This window comes from Vipera ursinii, assembly GCF_947247035.1.
Source record: "Vipera ursinii genome assembly, chromosome: 2".
NCBI lineage: Eukaryota > Metazoa > Chordata > Lepidosauria > Squamata > Viperidae > Vipera > Vipera ursinii.
Window position 1 is genome coordinate 186,186,615 of NC_139513.1, and position 23,783 is coordinate 186,210,397.

Consider the following 23,783-nt stretch of genomic DNA (forward strand, 5'->3'; position numbering starts at 1 on the left):
CTCCCACGGTAACATCATCACAATTTAGATATTTGGCAACCAGCTTGCATTTACAATGGGTGCATCATCTTGCTGTCATGTGATTGCAATTTGCAACATTGCCAGCCAGCTTCTGATAAGGAAAGTCAACTGAGGAAACCAGATTCACTTGACGACAATGGTAAAAATGGTTGTAAAATTGGGTCTGGTCATGTGATAACTTGCTTAAAAACCAGGTAGCTTAGTGATTGAAAGTCATAAGTTGAGGACACTCTGTAGTTAGCAAAATTGGTTTTGTTACCTTTTTATATTTTACTGTTTAAAAAGAATTGGTCTGTTTCTTGGAGGTATTAATGTTAATGAATAAGGGGACTAAAATCCACTAATCAAGATTTTGCTTCAGCATTTCTGGGAGGACCAAATCCCCTCCCAGAGTTTTGCCACTTTTAAGGAAAAATTAAGTTTATTAGGTATCGTTTAGAAACTAGGCACTATTCAGAAAGAGAATTAGGGATAGCAAGTATCAATTTCTCACATATTTGATTACCTATAATAGATCTGGGACTTGTAGACACAGAAGAAACACAGCACGATAATATGGTGTTATCCTTGATTGAATGAATCAGTCTGTCATGCTCTGCCATTTGCCTTGCCTGCTTTTTCTTCCTCAGAAGAGACTTGTTGTTCTCTTTCTGGAAATAAAAGTTTTCCTGGAAACATTACTATCCATAGTAACTTTGTGGGTGATGTTTGTTAAGGATATGTCATAATCACACTCTTGGTCAAACCTGAACTTGAAGAATTTAGTGTAGTTTTTTGTGCTGGCTCCGATGTATACTTTACACATTCCTATACTGATCTAATAATATTTTGGAGCCTGTGCAAGCTGATGGATACTGGTTGAAAATATGAATGCAATATATACATGTTCTAGATTATGTAATCAGTAGGAATAGAAAATTTTTCAGTTGCTGAAATTTTTGAGACTTTTATGGTTCAGAACCTTAACTTTTGAGAGAATGATAAGACAGCCTCGTAGAAAAAAAGAGGTCACTGTCAAGAAGGGAGGAGGCACAAAAGTCTGTGTAGCAAATGATCAAGTTGCTAGTAACTGACATATAAACAAGTGTCTTTTCCCTATCCAGAAAATGAACTATCCCTCTAAGTCTTCAGGATTTGAGTCATTTACAATAGAGACCAAATCTAATGGCTATTTGTATTAATCTCCACTTCCTATATCAATACCTTGTATGGAGCAATGCAAACTAAATAAGTAGCAACTAGCTGAATTTAAGTACAGGTTACTGAAGTGGAAGGGGAGAGATTTTGTTAGAACTCATTATGGCACTGAAATTCCTTGTTAAAATCTTCTCTGTACTTGGGAACTAGGCTATCAGTTCTATCAGCACTCTTCAAGAATTTCCAAAATTGTCTTCATTTGTAAGACAAGACTGAATGAAGGAAGTTCTATGTTAATCAGTAGTAAATGTTATGATGCACTTTTAATTCAGTAGTCAATGCAACTCTGTTGAGGAAAATGTACAAAGTTTTGAAAAATAAATGTAGTAATGTCTCCATGAGAGCACACCCACTCTTCAGGCTAGGTGTTACTATCAAGGAGACATTGTGTAGTTGCTCAATTCTATGGAGTGGAGTTCCCATCTTTCCTGGAGAAATTGTTCTGAAGACGAAAGAAAATCAGGATTGTTTTATATATAGCATGCAGTCCAAGAAAGTAGATAGATATTGGTGATAACTGAAAGAAATCTGGTGAGACTAGTTGCTCCTTGACCAGAACCAGAGTGTATAAATTGTTGTTTTTAAAAGCAGAAGTGATTAGGTTATTAGATCTCTGTTGGATTTCATTAAAGACTCCCAAGTTAACTTTGTCTCTCTGTTTCTGTAATATAAATCAGTGGAAAGTGAGCTAACTGTAAAGAAGGTGGTGGTCAGCTATTGTTCTGGTCCTGCTGTAGAAGAAGATCAAGGGGGTTTTAACTAGTGATGTATAGGAGGAGGGTATAATGCATTTACCTAAAGCTGGGAAATTAGTGATTTTGACAGCTTGAGGTTGAAGGAACAGATCCTTTACAGATTTTTAAGAGCACTAGAAGTTGGAGTCATAATCCCAAATTAGCTTTGAGATGTAAAGTAATAAAAGTTTTTTAAAAAAATAAAAAATGTTCAGCCTTTTCAAATAGTACTCTGTTTGTTACTTGGGAGCTGTGAAGAAGCTCTGAGATTTTTCTAGTAAAAATGTTGGAGCTAAAAAGTTTTCTGAACCTGGTTTCTGTTGTGGAAAGAAAAATCATGTCTGGTTCCAAGCCAGAAGAAAGATACTGAAAAATAAAATGGTGGCTGGCTGTGAGGAAAGAAAGTCTCTGTTTATAGATGAGCAGAACCAACAACAGTACGTGGTTCTGGGACAGCTGACAAAATGAATCTGAGAGTAGGTGGGTTTTTATACATTCTTTGGAGCTTTGTGATTGGGATGCTTGTTTGTTGTGAAATATACTTTGACCTGTGCTTGAGTGTGCAATTTTAGCTCAAGCAGGAGACCCTATATCATTTCAGAGAAGTGGCTGTCCAGTCTCTTCTTAAAAACCTCAAGTGATGAAGCACCCACAATGTCTGAAGGCAAACTGTTCCACTGGTTGATTGTCCTCACTGTTAGGAAGTTTCTCCTTAATTCCAGGTTGCCTTCTTCTCCTTCAGCTTCTTTTTAATATTAAGAGTAAAGAATACTTTATTCTTGGGAGGGGGGCTTCCTACACTATGAAAGTGGAAAATAATTCTTGATTCCTTCTCTATGGCATTTCTTTATATGCCTGAACACTGATACCTTCTTCTTTTCTCTGGACTGAATATGTCCAGTTTCTTCAGCCTATTCTCATCATATCCCTGCATCATATTTCTCTGAACCTGCTGTAACCTGCAAATATCTGTATGTTAATGTAATGTCCAGTCAAACACAGTATTGTAGGTATGGTCTCACAAGTTCAGAGTACAGAGGAATAAGACTTCATACATCTCTCATAAAGTGCTTGATTTAATGCAGTCAACAACTATGTTTGTTCTTCCAGCAGTTCACTCACACTGCTGGCTCCAGAGGCAGGCTCTTCTTCAATGTCATGTTCCTAGACATGAATTCCTGCTTTTGTATGAGTATCCTCTTTTTATCTTCTGTATATTTAGACAGCTGCTGTTATTTGATACTGTGTTTGATAATATGCCCGATGGTATGTTTATATGTGTTTTAATGGTTGTTTTAACTACATTGTTGCTTTAGGTTTTTGCTAGGCTGTCAGAATCCATTTATATTTCATTTCTAACTATCTCTTCTTTACAAAACCCAAATCTCACCCTCCCCTGGATTCTGCCATTCCCAAGGAGGAGAGGGAACAAGCATGGGGTTTTATTGCTTTCACTTCCTTCTTTAAATGTAACCTTTTGTTTATTCTGTCTGCCTGCTATCCATCACAATATAATAATATAATTGCTTTCTCACTAGACATTCCCTCTTATCTTATGGGCAGCTAGGAAAGGGGGTGGAAAGGGGAGGAATGAAACCCTCCAGAATCTGGTTTGTTTCTCCGAATGAAGTGTGTGTGTGTGGGATGTGTATGTGTGGAAATGATCCTGCTGCAATTGGACTGTTATCTCTCCTCTCCCATGATGGGCTTACCATATGGAGCTTGGCTGATCCAGAACTGACCAAATGAACCGTGGGGTGGGGCTTGTTTGGGGGCACTTTAAAAATATTGATCTGTGAGGGGATTCCTCAGATCCTGTCTATTATGCCTTCTATCTCCTATTTCTTAGTAAAAGTTCCTGCTTGGAAAATCTTGTCTCCAAGAGTCCTGCTTTCTTAAGATGTGAGCTGAAGTGGGTTTTGACGTTAGACAGGATCTGCATTAAGAGTCAACCTGTAAGGAAGAACCTTACCAAAGGACTTTGCAAAAACTACAATGTCTAACGATGAGGCAGGGAAGGAAGGAAGCCCCATGGAAAGGGAGCCTTCCCCCTCACTGAAGTTCTACCAACTATTGGGAGCTGAAGCATCATATTCCTCTGGGGAAGACGTGGTGAAGACACGCGACCACAAATTAAAGTGGTCGATGGGCATTGGAAGGAAAAGCAAGTGGGAAAAGGCATCGAGGAAAGTGACCCTGAGACGGGGCAACCACCAACCTGAATAGAAGCAAGATATGGAAGATTCCCTGCATGTCAACGGGGAGGACGGGAGTTATGTACCACACTCAGACTAGGTCCTAGAGAAAGCTGTTGACCTGATGAAAAAAACCCTTGGCTCTCTAAGGGAGGAGAAACCCAAGTCCCACAGCCACACCAGCTCCTGGAGCTGCAGCTGGAGAGACAGTGGGGGTGATCTGGAACCTGTAATGCTGGGCTGTCCACTGAACCTGGAGCTACCACCTCAGCAGCCCTCACCCACCGCTGACCCACAGATGGGGATCAGGATGGGGGGGCAATATTGCCAGCAGTGAAGGCACCGATTCATTCAAAGACCCCCACCCCTGGAAGCAATATTCAGGGGGGAGCTGCCATGCTTGGGGTTTTTCCTAACTCAAGTCCTCAGTTATATGGAAGAATACAGATGGGACATCCCCAGTGACAAAGCCCACATCCACATTCTGCAATCTTCCCTGGATAGACTGGCTGCAGATTGGGTGGTGAACCTGCATGACTCCGATGCCCCAGAACTCAACAACTTCAACCGGTTCATGTCATCCTTGAGAAGGCAATTCGAGGACCCCATGGCTGATCGTAAGGCCCATGAGGGAATCAAAAAGGTGAGGCAGGGCAGATGACCAGTTGCTGAATATACACAAGAATTCCGAGCCATTGCCATCAAGCTGAACTGGCCAGAATATATCCTCTTTAGCCTTTTCAAAGATGGGCTAAACTACAACCTGTATGATGCTTGCCTGTCTCGAGGGGATCCACACCACCTCGATAACTGGTACATCCTGGCAGAAGAGGCAGAGATAGACCTACTGAAGAGGCACCACCAAGGAAAACCATGGGGCCACCCGCCTCCTGACCAGGCGTGTGAGCTGGCTACAACTAAGAAATCAATGGGCTGTTTCAAATACGGGAGACAGAGCCACCATGCTGCAGAATGCTGCTCAAAAGCCCCTCAGCACAAATCAGACCCATCACTGGCCAGGAGATCAGGGAAGTCCCCCGCCAAACCAAAAGAGCCCACCATGAGGGGGATAGAGGCTGTAGAATCCCCAACCTCTGCCAAGGAATGGGAGGGAACTCCGGCCTACACCACAGGGGCAGTGGACACCTTGGAGGACAGCTTGGAGGGTGAAACCCTGGTAAGTGGATCCATTCCACCCATCCTCAAGACAGTGACTATTTTGGCCCCCTCCATGCCCAAAGCTGTCAAAGTGAAAGCCTTAATAGACTCTGGCTGTACCCACTGCTTCATTAGTCCAATGCTAGTGGGGAGCTTGGGCATTCCGGTGAGGAGACTAAAGCAACCAATCTCCTTTGGCCAGTTAGATGGGTCCATAGCGGGGGGGTACCAGCTACCCTAGCCACCTTACCAGTCCACCTGTCCCTGGGACACATGAGGAAGATATAACGTTTGTAGTGACCCCAGGCATGGAATGCCCAATGATTTTAGGGTTGGAGTGGTTAAAGAAATAGAACCCCTGGGTAAATTGGAGGACAGCAGAACTCAACTTCCCAGAGAGAGAGCATGCAAACTTAAAACCCCAAAGGTAAAGGTAAAGGTAAAGGTTCCCCCGCACATGCGTGCTAGTTGTTTCCGACTCTAGGGGCCGGTGCTCATCTCCGTTTCAAAGCCGAAGAGCCAGCGCTTGTCCCAGGACGTCTCCGTGGTCATGTGGCTGGCGTGACTAGACGTAGTGGTCCCTATTTTTCTACTTGCATTTTTACGTGCTTTCGAACTGCTAGGTTGGCAGAAGCTGGGACAAGTAACAGGCGCTCACTCTGTTACGCGGCACTCGGGATTCAACCCGGCAAAGGCCCCAAAGGCCCCCACAAACATGAGGAGTGAAGACAGCATCAGTTGAAGAAGAGAGGGGGTTACCAGAAATGCCGGAAGAATACCGGGACCTTGCTGAAGTTTTCAGTGAGGAATGGGCAGATGACCTCCCTCCTGACTGACCCACAGACTGTGCTATAGAAATCAAACCCAGCACAAAACTCCTGAAGCTGAGGCTGTAATCCATGAGCCCCAAACAGATGGCAGAGATGGAAAGATTCATAAATAAAAACTTAGAAAGGGGATTTATTGAGCCTGCCAGACCCAAAGTGGCCACTCCAGTCCTGTTCAGGGAGAAGAAGGATGTACGATGCGCTTATATGTAGATTACAGGGCTCTAAACACAATTAGTGAAAATAATCTATATCCCCTACCCCTAATGAAGGATATGCTATTCCCACCTATCAAAAGGAAGGATTTTTACCAAAGCAGACCTAAGAGAAGCATACTACTGCATTAGGATTAAGGAAGGGGATGAATGGAAGACTGCATTCAATTGTCCAATGGGATGCTACCAGTTCAAAGTTATGCCATTTGGACTGCAAGGGCCCCCCACAGTTTTTATTTTTATTTTATTTTTATTTTAATCCCATTTATATCCCACCCTTCTCCGAAGACTCAGGGCGGCTTACAATTTAAGCACAAACCAATGAGCTTAGCAATAGCCTTCATTCTATGTATATGCCTGCTTATTAGGGCTTTCGCCCCCCCCCAGCGGCATTATTACAAAGTCAGCTTATTGCCCCCAACAATCTGGGTCCTCATTTTACCTACCTCGGAAGGATGGAAGGCTGAGTTAACCTTGAGCCTGGTGGGATGTGAACCTGCACTAATTGCAGGCAGCTGGTGTTACTTAAGGAGGCATTAGCCCACTGCTCCACCAAGGCTCTGTATGCAATTAATCAATGAAGTACTGAGAGACCACCTATTTAAGGGGGTCCTAGTTTACTTAGATGACATCCTTATCTTCACTGAGACCAAAGAGGAGCATATTAATCTAGTCAGAGCAGTTCTAAAAAAATTGTGGGCTGTCCACCTATATGCAAAAATTATCAAAATGTGAATTCCACCAGGAAAGAATACATTATCTGTCATATCGCATATCCCTGCAGGGCATCGAAATGGACCCCGAGAAAGTCAGGGCAGTATTATAATGGGCACCACCCTGCACAAGGAACAATTACAAAGTTTCCTGGGTTTTGCAAACTTCTACCACCAATTCATCCCTTCATTCGCCCAAATAGTCCTGCCCCTCACGAACTTGTTGAAAATGAGGGGAGGCACAGCCAGCCCCTGAAGTGGACAATAGAATCCCAAGTGGCATTTGAGAGGCTAAAGAGATTTTTTTTCTGCTGAACCCATACTGAGACACCGGGACCCTGAGAAACCTTTCATAATACAGGCAGATTCAAGTGTTTTAGTGGTGGGAGCTGTATTATTACAGGAAAATGATGAGGGAGCAGTGCAACCATGTGCATATACGTCCAGGAAACCCACAGAGACAGAACAATGTTGGGCTGTGTGGGAGAAGGAGGCTTACGCTGTGAGGTGGTCATTACTTACATGGCATCATTTCCTTGAAGAAAATAAAATTCCCATCCAGGTCTGGACAGACCACAAAAATTTGGAAGCACTAAAAACACCCATGAAACTCACTCCTAAGCAAGTCCGCTGGTCTCAGCACTTTCACCGATTCCCTTTCACACTTAAACACTTACTGGGGGAAAGAATTTCCTGGCAGATGCACTGTCTCGCATGCTCCAATATAACAGCACGCAAGCTACTGATTCTAAACCATTTATGCCCAAACAACAATTGGCAGTACCAGTAACCACCAGGGCCCAAGCTAAAATGAAGCCACAGCTGTCGAGCTCCGTGCGCCCGACGCTCACCGGCGCTGCGGGCTCGACAGTCTTCGGCGCCCACCACCTGTTCCGGCATTCATCGCCTGCTCCCGCTCACCAGCTGTTCTGATGTCCTCGGCGAGGCTCGGCTGCGGCGGCGACGGCCTGCTAGACGCTGCGCTGGGGCCATGGCCGGAGGTTCGGCGGTGCGCGCATGCGCTCTGCAGCTCAACTCCACCCTCCCGGCTACAGTGGCCTCGCAAGGCCTTGGGCCTGCAACAGCTGTGCTTTCGCCGGGAGCGTCAGTGAGAGGAATGCCCGCCCTGCCGGCTACGGTGGCCTCGCAGGGCCTTGGGCCCGCAACAGCTGTGCCTTCGACTCCTGGGCCGCCGGCGGACCTACAACGGCGAACTGGGCCGGAACGGGGGAGCGAAGCTGTTAGGTCAGGGGGGAGAAGCCCGGCCGGGGCTCGCTGGGCCTGCAAAGAGGGGGGTGAGCAGCAGGGAGGGGCAGTGCTAGAAGCGTCAGGGAGAGGGATGCCGGTTCCAGGGATGGGTGTGGGGGTGGTGTCTGGCGGCGACGGAGCGGATGACCACAAGGGAGCTCACCTGGGGGTGGAGGGTGCCAGGTGTCGGGACGCATCACAAAGGGAGGTGCTTGGGAGGAATGGATCTTAAGTAGAGGAGGGGCGGATGTGGGCGCGGCCGGGTGGGCTGTGGGTGTGTACAAGCAGCATGTATTTAACAGCGTTGGGTGCAGGTAGCAGCCAACGCTGGCTTTGTTCCTTTTGGAGTTTGTTTGTTTGCTCAATAAACCGTTTCTGAGAACTCAGCACTCATCTCAGTTGCTTGTTTTTCCTGCTCTCCAGACGAGGTTTGAGAGAAAACCAGCGTTCCCCTGTAGGGCTTTTCGAAGGTTCTCTCAAACCTCATCCGGAATCACCGAAAGTACAGTGCCCACCGTACATGCTTGGGCGAGAGCCGTCGGGGTGTTTGCAAAGCCATCAGATTTTTATGATCCGTCCACACCTCAAATGAGTGGACAGCTCCCTCCAAGTGATGTCGCCAAAGTTCCAGTGCCCAGCGTACCGCGTAAGAAGCTAGGGCCCAAATATATCGGGCCATTCCGGGTGGTACAGGTAATTAACCCCGTAACGGTACGGCTACAACTACCGAAGATCCTAGGCAAACTCCACCCGGTGTTCCACAGTAGCCTGCTGAAGCCCGCCACCACAGCCTCAACGGCAGTAGGGGAGGAAGGTCCTGGGCCCATCCACGGCGAGCAGTACGAGGTCCAAGAGATCCTTGACTCCAGGGTCCGTAGGGGGGGTGTCCAGTACCTAATCAGGTGGAAGGGATATCCCGTTGAAGAAGCAACGTGGGTAGGGGAAGCTGATGTACATGCCCCTCGGTTGGTGCGGGCATTCCACCGGTCGCACCCTGGCACCTGTTCTGGCATTCACCGCCTGCTCCCGCTCACCAGCTGTTCTGACGTCCTCGGCGAGGCTCGGCTGCGGCGGCAACGGCCTGCTAGACGCTGCGCTGGGGCCATGGCCGGAGGTTCGGCGGTGCGCGCGTGCGCTCTGCAGCTCGACTCCACCCTCCCGGCTACGGTGGCCTCGCAGGGCCTTGGGCCTGTAACAGCTGTGCTTTCGCCGGGAGCATCGGTGAGAGGAATGCCCGCCCTGCCAGCTACGGTGGCCTCGCAGGGCCTTGGGCCCGCAACAGCTGTGCCTTCGACTCCTGGGCCGCCGGCGGACCTACAACGGCGAACTGGGCCGGAACGGGGGAGCGAAGCTGTTAGGTCAGGGGGGAGAAGCCTGGCCGGGGCTCACTGGGCCTGCAAAGAGGGGGGTGAGCAGCAGGGAGGGGCAGCGCTAGAAGCGTCAGGGAGAGGGATGCCGGTTCCGGGGATGGGGGTGGTGTCTGGCGGCGACGGAGCGGATGACCGCGAGGGAGCTCACCTGGGGGTGGAGGGTGCCGGGTGTCGGGACGCATCACAAAGGGAGGTGCTTGGGAGGAATGGATCTTAAGTAGAGGAGGGGCGGATGTGGGCATGGCCGGGTGGGCCGTGGGTGTGTACAAGCAGCATGTATTTAACAGCGTTGGGTGCAGGTAGCAGCCAACGCTGGCTTTGTTCCTTTTGGAGTTTGTTTGTTTGCTCAATAAACCATTCCTGAGAACTCAGCACTCGTCTCAGTTGCTTGTTTTTCCTGCTCTCCGGACGAGGTTTGAGAACAGCTGGATAGCCAAACTGGAATCAAATTCCGAAAGTCTTTGGAAAGTGATGAATGGTTGCAGAAAAATAGACATGTGTGCACAATCAACGATGGACTACCATGGGTGGGGGAGAAGTTACATATACCTGCCACTCAGAAGATCAATTTCATGCAGTTGTGCCATGATACAAAATCAGCAGGACACTTTGGATTTGTAAAAACTTTACATTTAACTAAAAGGCAATTTGGGTGGCTATCCATGAAAAAGGACATAGAAAGCTATGTGGCCAGCTGCCAAACATGAGTGACAGCTAAAAGGCTGCAGGGGAAGTCGCTGGGACTTTGACAAGCAGTGGCGAACCCCTCAGCCAGCCCCCTAGAAAGAAATAGCCATGGATTTTATAGTGGAATTACCAGAAAGCAATGGGAACACTGTCATCTGGGGGGTTAAGGATTTGTTTTCCATACAGGCACACATTATCCCTTGCCAAAAGATCCCCACCATAAAAACCTTAGTGAAACTATTCATGCAGCACATTTACAGACTGCATGGAGCACCTCAACACATCATATCATATCTGATAGGGGAGTGCAATTTACATCAAAGCTTTGGGAGGAATTTTTATCCCTCTTACGAACTGCTCAGGGACATCTAGTCACCATCTTCAGGGGAACGACCAATCAGAATGTGGGAACTCTGTACTTGAGCAATACTTAAGATGCTTTATTAATTTCCCACAATCATATTGGACAGACCTACTGCCTTTTGCAGAAGTTGGTTACAATAACACAGTCCACTCAAGCACAGGCTACTCTCCTTTTCAAATAGCCACCAGACAAAGTTTCAACCCTATGCCAGAACTAATCCCAAACGAACTGGAAATCCCATTGCAGAAAGAATAGATTGCACAATTGTAAAATACCTGGCCAATCATTAGGAAAGCTTTAGACAAAGCTAGGTAAGCATACAAAGTACAGGCAGACAAAAAGAGAGTTGATTCCACAACATTCAGAGTAGGAGAGGTGATATTGTTGTGATTCAGGGTCAGCCTGTGGGGTTGGCAGTTGGGTCGGATGACTCAGATGAGGGGGAGGAGGGGGATGTTGAAGAACTTGCTGATGATGGCTTTGAGGCTCCACAGAGCCCCCAGCCAGGCCCCTCCCACCTGGTGGAGACCCAGCTGTGTGAGCCTGACAGCATGGATGAAGATGACCCACAGCTGGCCCTGTTCAAGGATGCCCGACGCAGGAGGCAGTCAAGTAGGAGTAAACAGAGGAAGGCAATGGGGCTTCTTGGAAGGAGGGAGAGAGAAGCCACGCCCTGAACTCTTTATAAAGGACTTGTGTGGGGAGGGCTGGTTTGCTGAAAGCAACCGCTCAGATAGCTCCGGTATCTTGGTTCGTGTCTTGTTTGTTTTTGTAATAAATTTGGCAGACGTATTCCAGCCTCTTGCCATCTGTAAAGGGGTTGCCTTTTCTGCAAGGCCGGTAGCAGGCTGGTACAGAACAGTTTGCTTTCAGCCTCCCACCCCTTACTAATATTATGGAGCAGCTACGTGCTGAGAATGCCCAGCTCACCCAGCAACTCACTTTGCTGGCAGCTCAGGTGGCTCAACTGCAAGCTCAGGTTCATGCTGCACCCCCACCATCACCCCCACCCAGGAGAAAATGCCAAGTTGCAATGCCGGATAAATTTACAGGCACTCCAGAACTGTTTCCTGCTTTCCTGGGACAATGACAGCTCTTTATCAGCGTGAGAGCAGCTGATTTCCCCACTGACCGGGATAAGGTGGGGTTTCTGTTAAGCCTTCTTTCGGGTGATGCAGCTCGTTGGGGCACGCCTCTGCTGGCTCAACCAAGCCCATTGTTGGACAACTTTGTGGGGTTTTGTGATCATATGCGTCTGATGTATGAGGACCCTATTAAGACGCAGACTGCTACTCGACGTCTGAAAGCTCTGAGGCAGGGTCAACGCCCCCTACAGGGCTATATCAGCGATTTCTGGCTGCTTAGCCAGGATTCTGCCTGGAATGAGGCTGAGCTCGTGGATGCCTTCCAGGATGGATTGTCGGAGGAGATGTTGGATGAGCTGGCCCGTGTGGATATTCCCTCAGACCTGAATGGGCTGATCCATCTCTGCCTGCGGATCGATGCTCAGTTGCAGCAGTGAAGGAGTCGCCGTGCCACCCCACAGACCCCTGCAGCCCTGTTGTGCGTGAGCCCCCAGTTCAAAGGGAGGAGCCAATGGAGCTGGGTGCCGCCAGGTCTCGTCTATCGGTGACTGAAATGAACAGACGACGATCGGGGGGGTTGTGTTTTTACTGTGGGGACCCTAGACATTTGGCTGCTTTTTGCCCAAAGAAGCGACAGCGGGCATCAGTGATCGAGTCTGCCCCGAGAAAGTCCCCTACTTTTCTGTCGGGAAACGCCCCGAGCCCGATCTAGACGGTGTGATAGATCTGGCGTCCCACAACAACACTGAGTGACGTCTTTCCGATGCTGCCTGTGGACCTCCACGGCATCTGATATTGGAGGCATGTCTGATCCTTCCTGGCAAGCCAGAGGGGATTCCAGTCCATGCCTTAATTGACTCTGGGGCCACCACAAATTTTATGGCTGTTCCCCACTGCCCGGTGGATCCGCCCATGTTAGTGGAGACTATCGATGGTTGAGTGCTCCTGTCTGGGCCAATTACAGCCGCCACACAACCATTATGTATGGCCATCAGTTCCCATGTGGAGGCCATCCAGTTCTATATCACCTCAGACCTGCACTTCCCCATGGTCTTGGGACTGGTGTGGCTCCGGGCGCATGACCCACAGATCTATTGGTCACAGAACTTGGTCACCTTCCCAAGCTTGCAGTGCATGGACCACTCCCGCTATATCTGTGCCAGCCAGGTGGAGGGTTTCCCAGGGGTTTCCTTGCCTCCCGAACTGTCCGACTTTGCTGATGTGTTCAGCGAGACAGAGGCGGATCAATTACCCCCGCACAGGCCCTATGACTGCCCCATTGATTTAGTCCCTGATGCGCCTCTCGCAGTGGGGCGTTTGTACTCCATGTCAGACCCCGGGTTGGCTGCATTGCGGGACTTTCTGGAGAAGAATTTGGCTCGCGGTTTCATCCGGCCCTCGTCCTCGCCAGTGTCTGCACCCGTGCTCTTCGTCAAAAAGAAGTCGGGCGAATTGCGGCTTTGCTGCGATTATAGGAAACTCAATGCCATCACGGTGCGCAACCGTTACCTGCTGCCCCTCATCCCCGAACTCTTGGACCGACTCCGGGAGGCTAAGATCTTCACGAAACTGGATCTGCATGGAGCTTACAACCTCGTCAGGGTTCGGCCGGGTGATGAGTGGAAGACGGTGTTTGGTACTCGCTATGGACATTTTGAGTACACGGTGATGCCGTTTGGCCTGACCAATGCCCCCGCCGTGTTTCAGCCTTTCATGAATGACATTTTCCGGGATTTGTTGGATCAGTTTGTCATGATCTACTTGGATGACATCCTGATCTACTCCCCGTCGCGTGAGGTGCACCATCAGCATCTCCATCAGGTCCTGCAGCGACTCCGATAACATCGGCTGTTTGCCAAGTTGGAGAAGTGCCAGTTCTACCGGGTGACCATCGATTTCCTGGGTCACCGCATTTCTCCTGAGGGCATCGCCATGGAGTCGAGTAAGGTTGAGTCTTTGCAGAGTTGGCAACCCCCGCGTCGCGTGAAGGATGTTCAGCGACTTCTTGGGTTCACCAACTATTACCGAACTTTCATCCCTGGGTTTGCTGCCTTGACAGCCCCCCTCACCCAGCTCCTGCAGAAGAAGACTCGGTTCCAGTGGAACGCTCCAGAACAACAGGCTTTCCAGACTTTGAAGGAAGCCTTAATGAAGGAGCCCATCTTGAAGCATCCTGACCTGCAACGGCCATTTGTTGTGGAGGCGGACGCCTCCGACATTGCCATTGGGGCGGTGTTACTCCAGGCAACGACGCCCAGCGGTACCCTCTTCCCTTGCGCGTACCATTCGCTAAAACTGAACCCTTCGGAGTGCAATTATACAATCTGGGAGAAGGAGCTGCTGGCCATCAAAGCGGCATTCGAGGCCTGGAGGCATCATCTGGAGGGAGCGCGGCATCAAATCGAGGTCCGGACGGACCATAAGAATTTGGAAAGCCTGTAGACCGCTCGGAATTTGAACCAACACCAGATCCGGTGGTCTCTTTTCTTTGCGAGGTTTGACTTCCGGGTTCGGTACATACCTAGCAGGCACAATCAAAGAGCGGATGCTCTGTCCAGGAAGCCCGAATATTCCCGAGTGGAAGACAAGCTTCTGCCCAGGACAGTGATCCCCGTCGAGTCTTTTGCTGCGATGCAGGAGCCGGTTGATATACAGCAGCAGGAGGTGTGGGTGGCTCAGCGGAAGGAGGAGGTGGGGCCAGATTCTCCTTGGACGGTCACGGATGGACTCTTGTATTATCGTGACCGGCTCTACGTTCTGGGAGGGCCACTCAGGGGACTCATCCTCAGCCAGTGTCACGATAACCCGGCGGCGGGGCATTTTGGCCTGTTCAAGACCCTGAACCTGGTCTCCCGTACCTTCTGGTGGCCCCGAGTCCAACACGACGTCCAGTCCTATGTCACTTCCTGCATCACATGCAGGCAGGCCAAGTCAGCGATGGGGGCCCCGCCTGGATTACTGCAGCCCTTGCCGACACCCAAAAGACCCTGGGGGGCTGTGTCCATGGACTTTCTGACAGATTTACCCCCATCCTCTGGTTTTACGACAGTGTATGTGGTGGTGGACATGCTGACCAAGATGGCTCACTTCATCCCCTGTCGTGGCTTACCGTCAGCCTGCGCCACTAGTCGTATGTTCATTCAGCAGGTGTTTTGGCTGCACGGTCTCCCTGATAGAGTCGTCTCTGATAGGGGGGCCCAGTTTACAGCTCGCTTCTGGCAGGAGTTGATGCATGCGTTGGATATCAAGATTTGCCTCTCGTACGCGCATCATCCTCAAACTGACGGGGGAACCGAGAAGGTCATCGGTATCCTGGAACAATATCTGCGCTGCTACGTCAATCTGCAGCAAAACAATTGGGTGGACTATCTGGCCATAGCTGAGTTTGCATTTAACAATTCGCAGCACACCTCCACACAGATGACACCGTTCTTGGCCAATGTGGGATATCACCCCCGGTTTTTCCCCCTTTCTCCCGTGGACTCACCGGAGCCGGCAGCGAACGACTTCATGGCAGAGTTACAGGCGATCCATCGATTGGTGCGACGTCAGTTAGAGAAGGCCAAGGCCGATTACAAAAGGTTTGCTGATCGGTCAAGACGGGATACGCCTCCACTATCGGTGGGAGATCGGGTCTGGTTGTCCACCAGGAACCTACCGTCAACACGGCCGGTGAGAAAGTTAGATCACCGATATTTAGGACCGTTCCCAGTCGAGGCTGTCATCAATCTGGTCGCCTATCGCTTAACTCTGCCACATTCCCTGCGCGTGCACCCAGTCTTTCATCGGTCTCTGTTGGACCCCGAGCAACTGGCCTGTCGACTCCGCTGAGCAGAACCTCCCCCATCAGGACCTTGTGATGGAGGCAGCACCCCCGAGTACGAGGTCGCCAGCATCAGGGATTCCCGTTGGCTGAAAGGTCGTTTCCAGTACCTGATTGAATGGAAAGGTTACGGACCAGAGGACTTCACCTGGGAAGACGCGACTGCCGTTCATGCCCCAGCGTTGGTGACCGCTTTTCATGAACAATTTCCATCTCGACCGCATCCGGATCGGCAGACCCGGGGGAAGGGCCCTGCGGTGCGGGATAGTGTTGTGATTCAGGGTCAGCCTGTGGGTTCGGCAGTTGGGTCGGATGACTCAGATGAGGGGGAGGAGGGGGGTGTTGAAGAACTTGCTGATGATGGCTTTGAGGCTACGCAGAGCCCCCAGCCAGGCCCCTCCCACCTGGTGGAGACCCAGCTGTGTGAGCCTGACAGCGTGGATGAAGATGACCCACAGCTGGCCCTGTTCAAGGACGCCCGACGCAGGAGGCAGTCAAGTAGGAGTAAACAGAGGAAGCCAATGGGGCTTCTCGGAAGGAGGGAGAGAGAAGCCACGCCCTGAACTCTTTATAAAGGACTTGTGTGGGGAGGGCTGGTTTGCTGAAAGCAACCGCTCAGATAGCTCCGGTATCTTGGTTCGTGTCTTGTTTGTTTTTGTAATAAATTTGGCAGACGTATTCCAGCCTCTTGCCGTCTGTAAAGGGGTTGCCTTTTCTGCAAGGCCGGTAGCAGGCTGGTACAGAACAGATATATCTACCTACAAAATACCTAAAATCCCTACAGCCCTGTAAAAAACTTGGACCAAAATATATGGGACCTTTTCCAATTAAAAAAAATCATAAACCCAGTAACAGTAGAAATAGAAGTACCCCAAAATCTTAGGCAAATACACCCAATCTTTCACTGCAGTTTGCTAAAAAGGGAAACACAGTTACCCTTATGGCCAAAAACCCCACCACCACCACCTCCAATCATGGTTGGAGGAGAACAACACTTTGAAGTAAAAGAAATCCTAGATTCTAGAAACTATCATGGAGCAATTCAATACCTGGTAGCTTGGAAACACCTTCCATCCTCAGAAAACGAGTGGGTCAATAAACATCACATCAGAGCACCGAAGCTGCTAAAGAAGTTTCATACAGAATATCCCAACGAGCCAGGCTAACATTTATAATTTTGTTTCCTCTACAGGTGGATGTCTCCTATCTTTAAGGGGAGCAGGATGTCAGAATCCATTTATATTTCATTTCTAACTATCTCTTCTGTGCAAACCCCAAATATCACCCTCCCTTGGATTCTGCCATTCCCAAGGAGAGGGAACAAGCATGGGGTTTTATTGCTTTCACTTCCTTCCTTAAATGTAACCTTTTGTTTATTCTGCCTGCCTGCTATCCATCACAATATAACCAATTGCTTTCTCACTAGACATTCCCTCTTATCTTACGGGCAGCTAGGAAAGGGGGTGGGAAGGGGAAGAATGAAACCCTCCAGAATCTGGTTTGTTTCTCCGAACGAAGTGTGAGGGTGTGTGTGGAAATGATCCTGCTGCAACTGTTATCTCTCCTCTCCCATGATCAGCTTACTACCTGGAGCTTGGCTGATCTGGAACTGACCAAATAAACTGTGGGGTGGGGTTTGCTTGGGGTCACTTCAAAAATATCGATCTGTGAGGGGATTCCTCAGATCCTGTCTATTATGTCTGCTATCTCCTATTTCTTAGTAAAAGTTCCTGCTTGGAAAATCTTGTCTCCAAGAGTCCTGCTTTCTTAAGTTGTGGGCTGAAGTGGGTTTTGACATAGTCTTGCACATCATTTGTTGGTAGGAAAGATGGAACCTAAATCCCAGAATGATTACACTAGCTGCAACCATTTTAAACTACTATCTATCCATCAATCAGGTTCTATCAGCCAGTTTTAAAAGAGTTAATAACCGACTTATATAATTATGTGGCCATCATGAAGAACCCCTTCTGGATCTTACCATAAATGAACAGAGCTCTTGGGCAGATTAATTTAGGAGCTTGCTATCTTTTAAATAATCTGGTTCCAATCAAATTGGGATTTGAAAGATAACCATACATGCCTGGAGAAAAACCAGCAACTGGTATGTGGAAGAGAATTGGTGTTGCAGTAACATGGTTCTGTTCCTCACAAGTAAACAACTGCATGGTGGATGAACAGAAGCTTCTGAATTATTTTCAAAGGCAGCTTCAATAGTTCCCCAAGACATCAATCCATCTGGCAGATTCTGGTCTCCTTAAGTCTGGGGGAACCTGATAAATCAGTCACAATTGGGAAACCCTTCCTCTCCAGCCACAACAGCATCTGCTCCTCTATATATTCCAGTTATGCAGTAGTTAATTAATGATTTGAGATTATGGCTTACCATCTCTTTCCAAAAGGACTGAATCAGGCAGTCTTTTCTTTTTCTATAATTTAAGAGATTATCTGATTTACAGGTAGTCTTTTGGGAGTAGATAATTTCAGTTAGAAATCCCAGGCATTGTACTCGGTAGCTCATGCCATACTATAGTGAAAAATGCTTATCTGACCAATTTTTTAAAAAGTGCAAGCATCAGAAAGATTCCTATGTAGCAATATCATTTTGAAAACTCTAAAACCTCATGAGCAAATTTTGATCCTAAATAGATCATGATAAAGAATAATATGAGCCCCCCTCACCCAAAATAAAGGTCAGTTGGACCAGGCTTCCTTTAATAATGTATGGAAAGTGTGTTTTGCATTCTCTGAACCCAAACTCACAAGGCAGTTTACAAACAAAACATAAATCAAGGGAGATTAAAATAGAATAAATTAATTAAAGTACTGGTGTATTTTTAAAACAAGACAATTAATAAATGGGCTTTCTTCCTCCAATGCTTTCAAAGTTTTCATTAAATACGTAGAAGATAGCCATGGAAAGACCAGGAGAAGATTAAGGAAGGCTTAGATGAAGGGTTCTGCGATTGAAACAGGGATCATGCTGTTCAGTTCTGCCCAGATGCTTATAAAAATAAATCTACAGAGAATAGAGATGATGGATAAACAGTATGGTATGATGGGGATTTAATTCTATGCCCCAATCAAGATCAGGATTTACTTCAACTCTTCAGCAAGCAATCATATACTGCTACGTAACATGAATAACATCTATCTAGTTTGGCAATCCTGATTCTAGTAGCTATCAAATTAGCTTCTTACAATTATTCCACTGACAGCAAGGTCTTGAAAGTATATTTAATTGTGCACTTTGAGACAAGGGACACACGGAAATATCCTTGTTCCCAAAGAATCTAGTTAAATGGCTTGAAAGTATTAAAATATCTGACAAAGTATGGGAAATCAGAATTATTTCCACACATTCTTAACTTCTGCTACAGTTGATATATTTTAAAGAAAAAGACAGGAATGGGGGAGGCAGCATACTTTTGCTGTAAATAATAGTTCCAATGTGTGCTTAATGTGCAGTTTTAATAAACTATGCCATGGCAAGAAAGGAGGTGAGAGAATAACTTATGGGAAATCCTTTGTAATGGAAAAAGAGACAAATTGCCTTATATTGTTTCTGGCCAAGAGGAAGATTCATGGCTCTCATACAGCAAGCCAAGCCATTTTTCCATAATTAGTCTGCATTGCAGAAAGACTGACAATACAACCCTATCTTTTTTTTAAAAAAAATCCTTCACATTTACTCAATTCTTAAGGTTCAACCTCTGAATGGTGATTATAGTTTGTTTCTTGTCCTTTTGGCTAAGATAGAGAGTAATATCTATTCTTAGTTCTTTATATATAAAACATTATCACTAAATTCATATGAAAAGTCATATTTACATTTACATCTCTGAAGGGGATTAAACTTTATATGGATGGAAATAAATACTCAATTTTTATTTGAATTACTAACTGGAATTACTGAAATCAGATACTTATATTCCAACCTGTCATCTTTCTATATTTTACCTAATAATAGTGTTTATATAACACCAGTTTTTAATCAGCAAATACTTTGGTTTGGAAATTACCAATACCTCATAAAGGGACCAATTTCTCCCTTTTAAATATGAAACCATAATGATACTTACACAATACCATCAGTATCCAAACCATATTCTGATATTCTGAAAAGTTTATGAATGACATAAAAAATGAATGGTGTAAAGTATTGCTATAATTACATAAATAGAGTTATTTAGAATATGATACATCAGTGGTGAGAAATTGGTGGCCATTGGCAACATCCAGACCTATTCCTAAATAGAAAGGACAGTACACTTTGTTCTGTCTGTATAGGCAATTCTAAAGGCATTCTGCTTAGTCAGAAGAGAGAACTCCCTTGTTTAATAAAATATTGTTATTGCTTTTAATATAAAAACAAAGGGAATATGTTACCAGCAATGTGTGAAGCTGGCATTGCATAGAATGCCTAGGAAATCTATAGAATACATGACATTTTTAGGCAAAGTATAAAATGTCTGTGTTATTTTAATTTGCTATATACTTTTCCTAGGCATTGTATATAATATCTAGGCATTACACAGAATGACAACAACTATTTAGGCAAAGTATAAAAAAAGAATCATGAAAAGGTTAACCCTAACCCTAACCCTTTGCTGAAAAGATGTATATAAAAATGACATATATGAAAATGAACGAAGATATTTTTTATTGAAAAAAAGAGAAAAAGAAAAAGAAGGCTAGAATGGCATTTTAGAGGGAGAATTTTATACTTTGTTAGTTTGCCTTTTGGCATTCCATAGAATGCCTAGGAAATGTATGAAATATTAAGCATTTCATAGTTTGATATATTTTTGGCATGCCATAGATTTCCTAAGCATTCTATAAAATGCCTAATTTCATACATTGCCAGTAACATATATAACTATCAGGACTCAGGGCATTGTACAGGGGAATTAAAACACTATATACAACACATAATATACAAAAATTAAAATAAATTAAACCAAGTAGCTCTAAACAATAAAACACGTTCTAAAATTTAAAATTTAAAATCTAAAACCCCAATCCCTCAGTCCAGGCCGGCAAGTTCAAATAACCAAGTCTTCAAGTCGCGGCGAAAAGTTGCTTCTCTCCCCCTGCCAGACACCTGCTGAAGCCATGCAGGGTAGGTTGCTGCCCCTGCCCAGATGCCCTCGCCTCCCCCAAACATTTTTTTTACTAACCTGCCTTTCAGCTGCATTCCGTTTCTCCATTTGCTTCTCGGCCTTTGCCACATGTTTGTGGGACTATGGGTAAAAAAAAAGTTCTATGAGACTTTCTAACTTCTTGCGAGATCTCAAGAAATTAAAAAGTCTGATGGAACTTTTTTTTTACCCATAGTCCCACAAACACACAGCAAAGGCTGAGAAGTGAACGGAGAAACGGAATGCAGCTGAAAGGCAAGTTAGTTTAAAAAAATGCTCGGGGGAGGCGAGGGCATCTGGATGGGGCCGGACCTGGCAACCTTACCCTGCATGGTGGTGGGAGGGTGGGGCATATGCCCTTCCCATGCCAGGCCAGCCCCTGCAGTCCCAGGGTGGCTGTGCTAGACAACAGTGGGCAGGGCATTGAGTGGGGGCCAGCAGGCTGACCAAAGCATCAGGTGGAGCTCGGAGGCTCAGGGACAGTTGGTGCTAAAGTTGGCGGTCGGGCCATTGGCATGAGCAACGCATCTGAGCAGAAAGCGGCCTTGAAACAAGTGGGGCAAGTAATGAAAGAAAGGATGGAAAACCCAGATACAAACTAGAAGATATAAGAAACATATCCAAGACCAATATAGGACTCAAATGCGAACTGCTAGGTTGGCAGAAGCTGGGACGAGTAACAGGCGCTCACTCTGTTACGCGGCACTCAGGATTTGACCTGCCAAACTGCCGACCTTCTGATCGACAAGCTCAGCGTCCTAACCCACTGAGCCACTGCGTCCCTTCATACATAAATACATACACGTAAGTTTGGGTGCTGCTCATCCATTTCCACTTTCATTGTATCCACCCTCCTTCTCTCTCTTCCCTCTTCTCTACTTTCTTTCTCCCTTTCTCTTTTCTTTCCTACTTCCCTCTTCTTCCTCTCCTCCCCTCTTTCCCTCACCACTCCCCTTCCGTTTCTCCCCACTTCTCCTCCTCTTTCCCTCCAACCTTCCTACTTCCTTCCCCTTCCTCTACTTTCTTCCCTCTCTCCTCTCCTTTCTTCCCTCCCATTTCTCTTCCAATACAATTCAGGGGTGATGTCCGAGCAGCTCCTCTCCTTGGATTTTCAATGTCTATATTAAGTATGATAATATCCTTATCTCCTCATTTTTCTTCCATCTAAATTAGTGTTAGCTGTCTTTTAAGCATATTCTCTTTTTCATCCACCCATAAAATTTTCCCCAAATTTCATAATACTCTGACTCTGTCTTATCTTTAATTATTATTGTTAATCTATTCATTTCTGCACATTCCACTATTTTCCTGATCACCTCTTCTTCCGGAGGAGCTTTCAGTGCCTTCCAGTTTTGTGCAAACACAATCCTAGCTGCAGTGGTTATATGAATAATCAAATATGTGTTCTCTTTGCTATATTTCTCTGGTAAAATACCCAACAGGAATATTTCTGGTCTTAATTCTATACGTTGTTGTATCATCTTTTCTATTCATGATTTGATTATGTTCCAATAGGTTTTAGCTTCTGCACACATCCACCACATATGATAAAAAGAGCCTGCTATTTGATGGCATTTCCAACATTTCATAGATCTGTCCTTAAACATTTTAGTTAGTCTTTCTGGAGACATATGCCATCTGTAGAACATCTTGTACATATTTTCTTTATACGCTGTCGCCATTGTCAGTTTATAGTTTCTTTCCCACAATTGCTGCCATCTATCTAATTCAATTGTATATCCAAAATTTCTTGACCATTTTATCATTGACTCCTTAACTTGCTTCTCCTCTAATTCCCTATATAATAAGTAGCTATACATTTTTTAATCCATTTTTCTTCAGTTCCCATATTTCATCTAACTCTGTTCTCCCCAAATTAAAACCATCTATTTTAGCATTTTTTCATATCTAGATTGTATTTGCATTCTCATGTACCAATCCATCTTTATTCCTTGTTCCTCTAATTGTTGTTTGGTTTTCAACTTCCCCTTATCTCTTAGTAGGTCTTTATATCTTATAATGTTTCCCATGTTTTATGTACTGGGCTTTTGGAATATCACCACGTGCATTGCTGGAGAACTAACAGACAGGATGTCTCCGGTCCTGCAATTGGTCAACTTTGGGTGGCAAACATAGGTTCAATCTGATTAGTTGCTACCATAGGGCCTGGCTATATATTGAGGCAGGGTGACTCCAATCTCTCAGTACAGTTTCTGCTTAAATAAAGAATGAGTTTTTCTGTACTCATCTGCGTGTCCTCGTTCCTGCTCATCAGAGCCCATGACATAATACCATGTTAAACATATTGGGGTGTATTAACGCTTCCATCTTTGAGAGCCAATCTGGAATCCTCAAGTAATGCTTCCTCTTTATTTTCTCCCAAACCATCAATAAAGAATTCCTGATATGATGTCTCTGGAAATAGCTGTGTATTCTGTTTTTCCCATACCATATGAATGCATGCCATCCCAACTGTAAATCATGTCCCTCTAATGTCAATAATCTAGTATTCCTCAGTAAAATCCATTCTCTCATCCGTGACATTACTGCAGCCTGGTAATATAATTCCCAATTAGGTAAGCTAAACCCACCTATGAGTATTGCATCCTGTAACGTTTTTAAATTAATCCTTGCCTTTTTCCCCTGCCAAATATATTTCAAAATTATTTTATTTAGCCCCTCAAAATATTTCTTTTCCAATCTTATTGGTATTGTTGAAGACAAAAACAACAATCGTGGTAATATATTCATTTTGATTATTGCAATCCTGCCCATTAATGATAGTTGTACCTTTTTCCATTTATCCAAATCTACTTCGATTTGTCTTTTCAATTTGTAATAGTTATCTTCTTTAATTGTTGTACATCTTGCTGTCAGGTGAATCCCCAGATATTTTACTTCTTTACAATCTGTATCTCTAACTTTCCCATCAATTCTTTTTTTTGTTTTTCAGTAATATTTTTCACTAACATTTTTGTTTTATCTTTATTAATCTTCAAACCTAC

General features: G+C 45.9%; 1 protein-coding gene across 1 annotated transcript in view; it reads right to left on the reverse strand.

The window, feature by feature from the left end:
* Nucleotides 1-266: 266 nt before the first annotated feature.
* Nucleotides 267-23,783, reverse strand: part of EXOSC8 (exosome component 8) — a 366,617-nt gene continuing 343,100 nt past the window's right edge. The window contains exon 13 of the mRNA XM_083354497.1: nt 267-277. The gene's annotated coding sequence lies outside the window, so the exon portion shown is untranslated. The remainder of the gene's footprint in view (nt 278-23,783) is intronic.